The following is a 14,479-nucleotide window of genomic DNA, read 5'->3' as shown; positions in this document are numbered from 1 at the left end:
TATTGTTTTAGATCTAACTTTGTAATAAAGTAATATGTGAGTTGGTCATCCGTGTTGGAGTTGTGTGCTAGAGATTTATAAACCCTGTAGTGGGTGGAGTGGTCAAGGTGTGTCCTATTAATGGGCAGGCACTTGACATGTACATTGCCATAAGACTGTATCTGACGCATCCTGTGAAAAACTGCGAGGGAGAACGGTCATTCTCTCAAATGGCCAGAATAAAAAATGAACTAAGGACAAAAATGACCCAGAGACGCCTGAACAGTTTATCACTCATGGCTATAGAGTCCGAACTCGTTCGAGACATGAACTTTGATGATCTGATAAAGGACTTCTCATCAAACAAATCCTGGAAAAGGCCTACGTTTTAGGTGAGTCTCACTGTGGTTTTGTGTGGTCCTAGCTGTGGCTCTTTACTGATGTTGATTCATGTTGCCTTTATTACTTTAACGATTTGTGTCATATGGTTGCCTATATTTTGATTAAGGTGTGTTTTACTCTATAATACTGCGAGGACTGGCTGTGCGCTTGCAGTCTCTCCCATAATATATTTATTGTGCTGTACGTGGCACGTGCCAAATAAAACAGACCTAAAATTAGTTATTTTTGTGTGGTTGTGTGTTGCCCGGTGTTATGTACGGCGTAATGGGAAGCCGCCGTTCCGCGCGCACTTTTTGCGTGTGTAGACAGGGGCCCGTGGCGAGTTTGTGTCCAGGGCCCATGGTCATGATAATCCGTCTGTGTGGGTAGTGACCGAAAGAACGAGATCGCGAATACAAGCGGCCGAAATGAGATTTCTCCGCAAGGTGTCCTGGCTCTCCCTTAGACACAGGGTGAGAAGCTCGGTCATCCGGGAGGGGCTCAGAGTAGAACCGCTGCTCCTCCGCGTCGAGAGGAGCCAGCTGAAGTGGCTCGGGCATCTGATTAGGATGCCTCCTGGACGCCTCCCTGGTGAGTTGTTCCGGGCACGTCCCACTGGGAAGAGGCCCCGGGGAAGACCCAGGACACGCTGGAGGGACTATGTCCCTCAGCTGGCCTGGGAATGCCTCGGGGTCCCCCAGGAAGAGCTGGTGGAAGTGGCCGGGGAGAGGGAAGTTTGGGCCTCCCTGCTTAGGTTGCTGGCCCCGCGACCCGATCCCCGGACAAGCGGCAGATGATGGAGGGATTCATAATTACAAACATTTCTCCTCTAAAAATATATTACTCTGTATATGATTATAATGACTCCCTTGACATGCATATGGAATAAATGTACAGTCAATAAGCGACCAAAACCAGTTGGATCTCATGTGAGGCACTGGTGTGGGTTTCCAAATGTAGAGCCTCCCCATCTGGACAAGGAACACTTGTCATGATGAAAGCTTCTTTATTCACCTGAGGTGCAGCATATCATTCACATACACACAGTGGACATTGGTCTGGGCTAGTCACTTTGCAACCACACTGACCTTTGTGTTTATTTCTTTTTCCCACTTGAGAAAACATCCTGGGCTTTCTTATGACGTCACAAATGTGGACAACCACAGACATTGCCGTATGATCATAGGAGTTCATTTATAGATGCACAGCAATGACAAATCAGAAAATTGTGTTGTGACATCTCTTCACTTGATATGTTTATTGGCAAACCACTTAAGTTCTGTATAAGTAGACATTTTACAGAGAAAAAAAAAATCTATGGGTTTTGAAACATGTTGGGAGTCTGGTGGTTTTTCTTAATGCAGATGACATTGCTGCTGTCTCAGTCTTCTGCAGGTGCTGCAGTCTATCTGATGCAGCTCTCTCTCACAAGACCCCCAAATAACTCACAAATCTCACATCTGTCAACCATGAATACAGTCAAATCAGTGAAAGAAAAATGAGGAAATCAAGGAAAACGATTCATGTGATAAATACACACACACACCTCAACAAAATATCTGTTTTTCAACACTGTGCTTTGGCCAGCATTGGCATACTTGGTATATAAATGACAGACTATCTGCAGCCCATGTCTATAAATATCAAAGACCGTTTCATCTTAGTTTGTACACTGCCCCACAAAAGCAGCACTCCAGAAACAGCTTCTGGTCTTCCAGTAATAATGCTTTTTGAGGTGAGTTCAGAAATATTACTTCACCAGAAAATCAGTGTCAATCTTAGAATTGTGATTATTGCACTACCGTGCAAGATGTTACTCTCCCAAAATAACATCAGAAGATGAAGATGCATAAAATGCTATCGTAACTTTCACAGTGATGAACAAAGGCTTTTGGAGTCCCTCAGCACTGGCTAATTCTTGAAGACCTTCTAGAAGATGTTCACACTGATATTTAGTTTGTGTGTCCGTGTGGGTTCACACTGAGTGTCACATTGGTTAAAAACTAACGCCCATGCCACCAAGCTCATCGCACACGAAGACAGAAGGATCTACTGCGTGTGCCAACGTGTGATCACACTGAGTCTCACATGAACAAAGACCCCTCCTTTAGAAACCATCGACCACACCACCAAGCTCATCTTACACAAAGCCAGGAGGATCTACTGGGCGGTTGATGTTCCACTACGAGTCTTCTGGTTCAGGCAGAACAAATGGATCTTATTCTGGTTGTGTTCCTAGTGGTCTTCAGAGCTACACAGGGTAAGATACATGGCAGGCTGTACCTTGGCAGGGTGAGGTGGAGAACACTCTGTAACATCAGCACACCCAAACATGGAGGACGGGACCTTTCTGTTCCCCTCCCTTGCCCGCTCTTTTAAGCGTGGAAGTTTGATCACGCAACTTAGAGATATTAGGGCTATGAAAAAGCACATTTGAGATCACTTTAAGTCCAATGTATATTTTAACACAAATATTATTTCAATATTAATATATTTAAACATATCCAAACCTTTGACTGCGAAGTAAATCAATGGTAACGCATTTTACATTTTTGCAGAATGAAGGTAAAAAAAGCATAAAAGTTAGTCACAGTGAAAAACAAATGTTATGACAGGTATAGAAATCTTATGTTATCAATAGGTAGCGTAGGACTACTACACTGGTATTCGTACCAATTGGGGATACATTGAATTAATTGTTACTGAGGTTATAACTGTTTTTTGGCTACAGAGTATGTGATGTCTGATGTGAGTACTGATAAGTCGATTTTAGTTGTCAAAGAGGAAGTTATTTAATCCTTTTTTTCCTTTTATCAGGTTCCAGAACCTGTAATCTTGCTGACACTGTTGGAACGGTGAAGTGTTCTGGAACTTTAGGAGAGCCATTCGTCCTTCAGCTGACCTTGAACACAACCGGAAAAGAGATGGCACTGTTTAAATTCAACAATGTCAAACACACTGTCTTTCGATTTAAATATAATCAGTCTAAAGTCTTGCATCCAGACTATATGAATCGGACTAAGTTCTTCAACAATGGTACCTTCTGGCTGGACTCAGCATTGAGGACAGACAGAGGTTTGTACCAACTTGAGGTCTTCAATTCAGATGGAAAATTGTTTCAGAATGTAAACATGAGACTTAACATCCGAGGTAAGTTAAGGTATTACAGTTTCATTCGATTGCTTACACGCATGGGTCAAAACTGAAGTCACGCTTTCAAATCTTTTCACACAGTCTTCTGTGTCACTGATTTAGACTGTTGCATTCGCTGCGAAATATTCTATTTTAGTTTATCATATATTTTTTTGTTTACTGTTGCTTGCTTTCCTACAGGTACACTTGCACTTAGCAATTCATGTTGTTTAATTTTAACTTGCTTCTTCCCTTTGGCACTTATTTTTTGGTTGTTCAGAATGTGTGCTTCTTGTTTTGGCTCCCCGCAATGCTTGGGGCTATCTTGTTATTATCAGTGACCTATGCACTTATGTACAAAACGGACACATCTTTATGGCTTGAACTGTAATTGTTTTCTGAAGCATTAGTTTAGAGCGTGAGCAACACACAAGTCATTGTATCATGGGCTGTACAGCGCCAACTAGTGGTGCGGGTACAACATAGTCAAGTCATCACGTTACTGTAACATCAGATGGAAATGCAAAAACTGCATTATTTTATGTGTGTGTCAGGTCTCACAGTATAAGAATCATAGATTGTGTTTTGCAATGCATCCCATCTTCCCATCTCAGAGTAGCTTTATAGAATGTCAGGTTCCTGTATTGAAAAAGAAGACAGAAACATAATTGCTGCAGTAAAGGCTTCATTTACAACAGGACATTACTGCAAGAAATATGCACTATAGCTGCCATTGACAGTATTTCATCAGTTACCATAGCTCTGGCCCTTCTCTGAGTGCCCCCACTCATTCTAACTCCTCTCCCTTGCCCATGTCCCACTCCTCTCTCTTGTCCTGGTACTTGTCTTCCTCTCCCTCATGCAGGCAATATTCTTACTTTCTTCATGTTGCTCTATATTGTTCTTTCTCCACACAAGATTATTTACGGAGATTATTTTAAGGATATTTACGTATACCATATTGTGATGAGATTGAAATAACTTCAACACCTGTTTCCTAGTTGTGAATCATCTGTTATTTGTTTGCATAACTTTAACCAGCTTTTTCTCAGTAGCAATGGAATAAAATACAGGGGATCAATTTGTGTTTCAATTCACAATATGAACAGCTGTTCACTTTGACTTTAGCCAATAAATTAGGTTTTGAACATAGTGTTATCTGTTCTGACATACAGTGTTAAAGCATTGGTAAATTGGTCCGTACAAATCGATTGTTTTGGTCATGGTGGAGCTTGTGTGTAAAAGAAGTTCAAGCATTAAAAATGTGTGTATACTCTATGCATTTTGTGTCAAAGCAACAAGAAATGGGTTAATTGTACAGCCAACACAGGTGGATGTTCTGCTAACTGTGTCAAGAGTTTAGAAAACTCGTTAAAGGTATTGATAAAACTGCCATAGCGATTGTAAAAAAACTGTAATGGTGGTATACAGTATGTGATGAAGTGGGTGAGAACACGCCTGTACTCACCACTTGTCACGTTGGGGCCATGAGGTCTGGTGAATCTTACCAGTTACGTGTATGCTTATTTAGTTGGTTTATGTTCGAATATTTGTTTTCAGTTAATGTTACGTAAACACAGACACAATCTTTGATTAAAACACAGACACAATCTTTGATTAGTAATGATACCTTTTATTTATGTTGCAGGATCCAGATTGAGCAAACGTTTATTTCATTTTCGCACACTCATGGTTCCACCATTCAGGACTATGGTTTTGGATGGGTCGAAATGTCCAAATTAATGTTGCAACAGTATATGTGCTGAGGTTGAGCTGAACTCCCTGTCCAGACCCTTTCAAAGTTGCCCCATGGTTCACAACAAAATCAAACAATGTTGCTGGAATGACATTAGATACTGTAAATGTGGCTCGATTCTTCCACGGCCTCCAGGTCTACCTCTCCCTCCCCCTACCGCTCATCCTCCACAGGCTCCCCCTCTTATCCTCACTCTCCCTCTTCCTGCAACATTAACTTCCTTTTTGATGAGGACAGGTACACTGACCTGTTGCCTTTTTGTAGTGCTTACACCTGATTGGTATGTTTACAGCTAAGCACTTTAGTGCTTGTACACCTGACCCCCATGTTTGATCCATTTGTTCACGTGTGTGGCATTTTACAAGGCAGTGTCTAAAAAAGGCAACGCAGTGACATAATCTTACATTTCTGTGTCTAATGTAGAAAAGTGTGTTTAGTGATTTGCAAAACATAGTGTTTTGCAGGTGGTACAGTATGAATGAGAAAAGAGTTCATGGATTTTGGATAATGTGGTAATTGAATGCATTTTGTGTGAAAGCAATGAAAAGTGATTCACAGTTTGGTCCACAAAAACTTTTGTTTTGCTGACTGTGTGAAGAGTTGATGAAACGTGGCTTCAGTTTTGACCAATGTATCGAAGCGATCTAAAAAACAATATTTGTATTTTTGCCTTTTCGTGTTAGCAAGGTTTACTATGGATTCTACTGTGTTTTTAACTTCTGTCTACATCCCCCCCCCTTGCCGTGTTCTTTATGTGAGTATGTGTGTGTTTGTTTGCTGAAATATGTGTGTGTGCATGTGGGTGGTGCATGTCTGTGATTTGTATGTGTGTGTGTGTGTGTCAGTCCCCGTGTCTGAGCCAGTCCTGTCTCTCATCTGTCTGTCTGGAGGAGAGACTCAGGTCACATGCTCCTCAGAGGGAGAACCTGTGGAGTACCGCTGGAGTCTGGACGGCCAATCACTGACCAACATTAGTATCTCCAACCAATCTCATCACAACACCACCATCACCTTGCAGGGTCATATGAATGGAAGTGTGACTTGTGAAGTTCAGAATGACGTCAGTACCAACAGCAACACTATTCAGCTTCCCGCCTGCTCAGGTACGGTCGAGAGACAACCACAGAAGAAGATAAGAATCAGAGCTGACACGCTGACTAAAATGTTTACTTTCCATGAAAAATCAATGCAGCCAAAATATTCTTGTGTTTTGTCTTGTCATCTCTCAGTTGTCCCGATTATAGTTGGCCCATCCCAGTTGCCGTACATAGTTGAGACTCTGACTGTGTCTGCCACCGTGGCGACCCTCCTCCTCCTGTTCTCTCTGTTTCTGGGCGTCAGACATTTTTTACAGAAGACCAGGTCCCAAAATGTGCTCTCAGGTGAACTGCAGGAGCCTTGTCTCTCTCTTATCAAATACAAGCCCCGTCCTAGACCTAACCCACTCCTAGGCCTAACCCTGTCCTCAAACTAACCCTGTCCTAGACCTAACCCTGTCTTAACCTGCAGGTGGAGGAGAGGAAGTGATCTACGCAGACGTGACAGTGTGGAGGAGGAGAGAGAGAGCCACACCCTCTACTGTTCCTCAGGAGGCGGAGTACGGACAGGTCAAGATTGCCGTCGCTCTGTAGAGACGCTTATGTATGTGGGGGGAGGAGGAGGTGGAGGAAAGGGCGGGGAGGAGATGAAGGTGTGGAGGAGGTTATGGTGGCTCCACACTGCAGGCAGATCAGAACCTTTCCTAACCAGACGAGTTGCACACAGGTCAACTGAATTTCTGAAAAAATACATTCAAATACAAACAATCAATCATGACTATAATTTGTCCTGTATGTCATTCATTCATTACTGTAATTAATGACTTACTATCATTCATTTATGACTGTAATTTGTCCATTACTGTCATTCATTACTGTTTGTTCTTTGTTTACTGTAATCTAGTCTAGTAAACTACAGATATCATGCAATCTGTTAGTGTGGCTTTTGTACTTGTTGGGTGGGGTTTAGCTGTGATGCACACACACACACACACACACACACACACACACACACTCACAGATGCACATGCTCACCCACACATAGACATGCACGCACACACACACAAATACCTTTACACATACACGCACATGCACTTACATGCACACATACAAACAACCTCTGTGAAAATGGCAATTTGAAACAATAGCTGGCAGGTCAGGGTTCTCTTTCTGTTCCATTACAAACTAAGTGGTTAGTGTGCATCTGTTCATGTGTGTAAGGGTGTGAGTACGGTGAGTTCCACCGAGAGATTATGAGCGAGCAGTGACGCTAAACCAGGCTAGCTGAAACCAACATTTCTTTGTTGCTTTAAACTCACAACAAAATCTTTGGTGGTGTATATGGTATGTGTTTGTGTGTACGTGTGTGTGTTTGTGTATATGTGTGTATGTGTGTATGTTTGCAACTGTCTTCTTGGTTCGAGCACCAACCCTCTCTGTAGGAGTGTGAGGTGTTTGATCCTGTGAACCATTTTAAATTTGACAAGTGTATCTCATGCACTGTGTAGTAACAGGAAATGACAATTACTTAACAGACACAGGCATTTAGTAAAAACTTGAAACTCACACATAAAGCTTTCCTACACATGCACAAACATTAGAAAAAAAATCCAATATTGATACAGTTGAAACGATTATTAGATAGGGATACATCATATACTCCAGGGATTTTGCGTTGGTCTGAATGTGCCTTTTGGCAAGTAAGTCTGGGACCAATTTTTTTCTAAACCATTAAATGGTGGAACAGATCATAATCTATGGCTAATTTAAGATCATCAGTGATGAAAAATGCCTCTTGAAATTGCGATAGACTTTTAAAGAGTATCTTGTTGTAGCCTATGATGTGTGCAAAGTGACATTAGCTACATGCCACACATTGTATGTTTAAGATAGCTTGCAAGAAAATGATTTTACAATCAAAAAGTCTAAATATGAAAGTTATTAGTCAAAATTGAGTATACAAAGATGGATGGAAAGACAACTAGGCAATTGTGGTCGTCCTGTTTTGATTAATGCAAAGCCGGTGTGCAATGGCATAGGTTTGATTTCAGCTTTATTAGGGACACCAATAGTAAAAAATAATAATTGCATTCTTGAAATTGCGATAGACTTTTAAAGAGTATCTTGTTGTAGCCTATGATGTATGCAAAGTGACATTAGCTACATACCACACATTGTATGTTTAAGATAGCTTGCAAGAAAATGATTTTACAATCAAAAAGTCTAAATATGAAAGTTATTAGTCAAAATGTAATATACAAAATGGATGGAAAGACAACTAGGCAATTGTGGTCGTCCTGTTTTGATTAATGCAAAGCCGGTGTGCAATGGCATAGGTTTGATTTCAGCTTTGGTAGGGACACCAATAGTAAAAAATAATAATTGCATTCATTTGTGCATAAATAGACTACTGTTTTTGGAGATTCATATCATAAAAACATTATGTTTCACTCTGCATTTTTGGTAAGGACGATTCGTGTTAATGTGTATAATATTAGGTAGCACCAGAGAGAGAAGCATGGCACATTCAAAGTGGCCTTTCTGCTTCAACATCGGTCATAATTGTTTTAGAATAAAAACTCCCAGTTCACTTAGAAATTAAATATTGATGCAAACATTTTCAGGCACTTTCATTTTGTTGAAAAATAAATAAAAATAAATAAAAATAGTGTGGCAGGCCAGATATTATAACTGGCAGGCCCCACATCTGTCAGGCACAGATCGGGTTAAATCTGAAAAATAGAAATCTCGAGATAACGTAGAAAGATCACAAAAGCACCTAAACACAATATCTGTTTTTCAATGCTGTTCTATAGCCAACATTTTCAACCCTGGTCTATAAATGACAAACAACCAGCAACCCATGTCTATAAATATCATAGACCCTTTCATCTTAGTTTGTACACTGGCCCTCAAAAGCAACACTTCAGAATCGGCTTCTAGTCTTCCAGTAGTAGTGCTGTTTTAGGTGAGTTAAAAAATACTACTTCACCAGATAAACCTTAGAATTAGTGTTACTGCACTGCCCTAAAACCCTTTACCATCAGGAGGTATTATTTTTTCAGAGATTAACTGGTTTGTCAAGCATAAGATGTCACTTTCAATGTGATTAACTATTAACTGTCATACAAAGCGGACAAAGGCTTTTGGAGTCCCTCAGCACTGGCTATCTCTTGAAGACCTTCTAGAAGATGTTCACAATGAGGCTGACATTGTGTGCGTGTGCCAGCGTGTGATCACACTGAGTCTCACATGAAGACCCCTCCTTTAGAAACCATCGACCACACCACCGAGCTCATCTTACACAAAGCCAGGAGGATCTACTGGGCGGTTGATGTTCCACTAGGAGTCTTCTGGTTCAGGCAGAACAAATGGATCTTATTCTGGTTGTGTTCCTGGTGGTCTTCAGAGCTACACAGGGTAAGATACGTGGCAGGCTGTACCTTGGCAGGGTGAGGTGGAGAACACTCTGTAACATCAGCACACCCAAAGATGGAGGAAGGGACCTTTCTGTTCCCCTCTTTGGCTCACTCTTAAGCGTGGAAGCAGGGCAATGATGATATTGAGGCTTAGAAAAGAACACTGGAGGTCACTTTCAGCGTGTCATCCAAACTCTCAGCTGCATCATATACATTTACATTGAGTCATTTAGCAGACGCTCTTATCCAGAGCGACTTACAGTAAGTACAGGGACATTCCCCAGAGGCAAGTAGGGTGAAGGACACAATGTCATGTGCACCGGCCGGGAATCGAACTGGCAACCTTGAGATTACTAGCCCGATGCTCTACCCACTCAGCCACCTGAATCCCCTGAATCACCTGAATCATAAATATAGTATTGTAACATATTTTGCATTATAGCAGGGGGAATGTAACCAAAAGCAACTATTGTTGCGACCATCATTTTAAAAGCTAGTGTTTATGTAAACAAGAAACCTTGATTTGTGACAGATATAGAAATATGATGTTATCAATGGATAGGGTAGGACTAAAAGTCAGATAAAGTGTGACAACTATGCTACAGATACTGCTTGTATTCTTACTACTTGGGGATAAATGTTATAATTCTTACTAAGGTTATTAGTGGGTTCTTGGCGCAGTGTCTACAATTTCTGCTGCAAGTCCTGATAGGTTGAATTTAGTTGTCAAAGAGGAAGTAATTTATTCATTTTAATTTATGTATCAGGTTCCAGAATCTGCAATCTTTCTGATGCTGTTGGAACTGTGAAGTGTTCTGGAACATTAGGAGAGCCATTCTTCCTTCATCTTCCTTCAGACACAACTGGAAAAGATATTAGGCTGAACAAAGACAAACAAAATGTTGTCTTTCGCTTAACAAACAATGTGTCTAAAGTCTTGCATCCACACTATATGAATCGGATTAAGTTCTTCACCAATGGAACCTTCTGGCTGGGCTCAGCAGTGAGGACAGACAGAGGTTTGTACCAACTTGAGGTCTTCAATTCAGACGGAAACTTGTTTCAAAAAGTAAACATGACCCTTGACATCCAAGGTAAGTTAAGGTATTATTTGTATTTTTGCCGTTTCCTGTTTTCCTGTTAAGGTTTAATTCTATGGATTTTACTGTGTTTTAACTTTTGTCTAAATCCTTCCTCTGCTGTGCATTTCTACGTGAACATGTGTGTGTTTGTCTATATATGTGTGTGTGCATGCGAGTGATGGGTGTCTGTCTTTTGTATTTGTGTGTGTGTTTGTGCTTCTGTCTTTGTGTGTGTGTGTGTGTGTGTGTCAGTCCCCGTGTCTGAGCCAGTCCTGTCTCTCATCTGTCTGTCTGGAGGAGAAACTCAGGTCACATGCTCCTCAGAGGGAGAACCTGTGGAGTACCGCTGGAGTCTGGACAGCCAATCACTGACCAACATTAGTAGCTCCAACCAATCTCATCACACCACCACCATCACCTTGCAGGGTCATATGACAGGAAGTGTGACTTGTGAAGCTGAGAATGACGTCAGCACCAACAGCAACACTATCCAGCTTTCTGCCTGCTCAGGTACGGTCCAGAGAGAACCACAGAGGAAGAAGTTAAGAATCAGGTTGCACAAAACACTTTTAGCTTAATTATGACACTTAAGGGTACATTTCTCCTTAGCTAAGGGATTTACTTAAGGGTGTTGCACAGAATCCCTAAATGGTTTACTTAGCTAATGTGAAACATTAAGCGATTTAGTACATCGAATGTGATTTCACAGCAGTAAAATTCAACCAAAGGGAAGAAAAGAAGGCAAGAAAAAGCAAATTGGTCAGACGTGGAAAATATTGTTATGCTACAGGAATACAACAATACAAAGCACATACTATACCCCCCACTCCCCCCCCTCACCCAACCCCATCCACATCTCTCTGTCCCCCCAGCTGTATAGCAGTATATAGGCTTTGACTTTCTCATACTTTATTACCAACATCTCACCGCAGCATTTGCACACACACACACACACACCATTTCATCTCTCATATTGAATACTTTTTTGCTGTTATTATTTTGGGAACCCTTTCATTGTCATAGATGTGACAAAGGTTTTTTCAATTGGGGAGTGGTAACATAATTTTGATAAGACCTTCTTTGAGGTCTTACCCACATCCCATTCTGAAGCAGCATATGAGTGAAGCCTAGTTCAGGCATGGCACTCCACACCTCACCCATTGGCCCACGTCCGATAAGGCTACATTATAAGGCCGCTCGGATAACCCTACACTCAATCCCGGTTGTATTATCGTGCTGCTGCCCTCCACCATCCCCATCTCCCCTGTGTTGTCTGTATGTTACTATCCATCAGGTGGGATTATTTCTTTATTTGCTCTCTATAGTCTATGTATGTTGTGCTTCCCCTAGATACATCCACTCTGCCCAAGTCAAACCTATTTTCATGTCTTTGGTTATCAATTACTGCTGAAATCTAATATGTGTCTTGACTGAACTGTAGTTGTCAACATGAGCAAAGGATATCTCACAGCCTATAGAAATATCCTTATTGACAAACCAAATAAAATAGATAAATGGTGCCTTTTTTGTATGTAAAACGTACACATTGTAAGTTTAATACAGTCTAAGGTACTTAAAAAATTCAAAGTAATATATATTTAACTATGGATATGGATAACTAATATGTTACTTGGCAGATAAAACATTTCATTGGATGATTTTTTTTGCTTTAATTCATTGTTTGTCAATGTTTTCAAACACGGGTCAAATTTGACCCGCGAACACCAAAGGTGTAAACACTTTTTGAACACAATAGGAGGGTTAAGGGAACCTTTAAGGAAACCTTAAGGAGAAGACTTAAGGGTGCTTTGTGCAACCAATTATATTTTAAGGAAACCTTAACTCTGACTTTAAGGAAAATCTTAACTTAAGGTGTTTTGTGCTATCGGCCCTAGAGCTTACAAGCTGACTAGATATGTTTACTTTCCATGAAAAATCAATACAGCTAAAATGTTCCTGTGTTTTCTCTTGTCATCTCTCAATTGTCACAGTTGCGGTTGTCCCATCAGAGTTTCCCGACATAACTGTGACTGTGACGGTTTCTGTCACCGTGGCGACCTTCCTCCTTCTGTTCTGTCTGTTTCTGGGCATCAGACACCTTCTGAAGAAGACCAGGTCCCAAAATGTGCACTCAGGTGAACTGCAGGAGCCTTGTCTCTCTCTAATGAAATACTAGTCCCGTCCTAGACCTAACCCTGTCGTGGCCCTAACCTTGACCTAGACCTAACCCACTCCTAGACTTAACCCTGTCCTCACCCTCAGGTGGAGGAGGAGAGGAAGTGATCTACGCAGGCGTGATAATGGGGAGGAGGAGAGAGAGAGCCACACCCTCTCCTGTTACTCAAGAGGTGGAGTACAGACAGGTCGCTCTGTAGAGACGCATGTGTATGTGGGGAGGAGGAGGAGGAAAGGGTGAGGATGAGAAGGAGAGGGTGGAGGGGGAGGAAATGGTGGAGGAGGTTATGGTGGCTTCAACTTACAGGCAGACCAGCATCTCTCCTGACCAGAGAAGTTGCACAAAGATCGACTGAATTTGTGAAAAAAACACATTCAAATACAAACATTCATTTATGACTGTAATTTGTCCTGTACTGTCATTCAGTCATGACTGTAATTAATTACTTTCTGTAATTTGTTAATTATTGTAATCTCGTCCAGTAAACTGTACAGACATCATGTAATCTGTTAGTGTGGCTTTTGTATTTTTTGGGTGGGGTTTACATTTACACGTTCCTTTTTTTAGTCATTTAGCAGACGCTCTCATCCAGAGCGACTTACAGTAAGTACAGGGACATTTCCCCCTAGGTAAGTAGGGTGATGTGCCTTACCCAAGCACACAATGTCATTTGGCAGGGCCGGGAATTGAACCAACAACCTTCCGATTAATAGTCTGACTCCCTAACCGTTCAGCCATCTGATTTAGCTGTGATGCACACACACACACACACACACACAAACACACACACGCACACGCACACACACACACACTCGCTCATGCTCACCCACACATAGACATACATGCACACACACAAATGAAGCATAGCGCAAGTTCAGTCAGGCAAGACCGATCCCTGCACTCGGGCATACTCAATAATGTCCACTACTCACTCCTCCTGCTAAGAGCGCTCTACTTCGTCTGTTCCTATGTCGGGCTTTCTTTCGGGTTCATTTCGAGTTGCCTCCCGTCTATCAATTAACGCTGTCACATGATCCTGTGCCTTTTAAATACGAGTCTCTCCCTGTGTAGTTTGTCCATGCTATCACGCGCGCGACCCTCCACCTCCCCATTGCCACCCGGTTCCTCGTCTGGTCTTCGACTCGTTGGTCGTCGGCTGCCGCCACCGCCACCAGTGTCTGGACTCCATGGGGGATTCTTCTTCGGATGTTGGGCAGGCGCCCGCTGATCTATTATTCCCTGGGGTCTAAGCTCCAAACACTGTAGTACATTTATCATTCTGTAAATAAACATATTTCACTCATCCCAGGTCTCTCCTGATTGAAATACCTACACACCCAAGCATGCATGCACACACTAACAACCTTTGTGGAAATGTCCATTAGTTACCATAGATGGCAGGCCAGGGTTATTGTTCTCTTAAATTACAAGTGGTTAACTGTGTGCATGTGTACTATGTTTATGTGTGTGTAAGGGTGTGAGTACGGTGAGTTCCAGCGAGAGATTATCAGCGAGCA

Source organism: Hypomesus nipponensis, chromosome 20 (assembly GCF_054491055.1).
Source record: "Hypomesus nipponensis isolate SF chromosome 20, ASM5449105v1, whole genome shotgun sequence".
In the NCBI taxonomy this organism is placed as follows: domain Eukaryota; kingdom Metazoa; phylum Chordata; class Actinopteri; order Osmeriformes; family Osmeridae; genus Hypomesus; species Hypomesus nipponensis.
Note: the sequence above shows the minus strand (reverse complement) of the source record.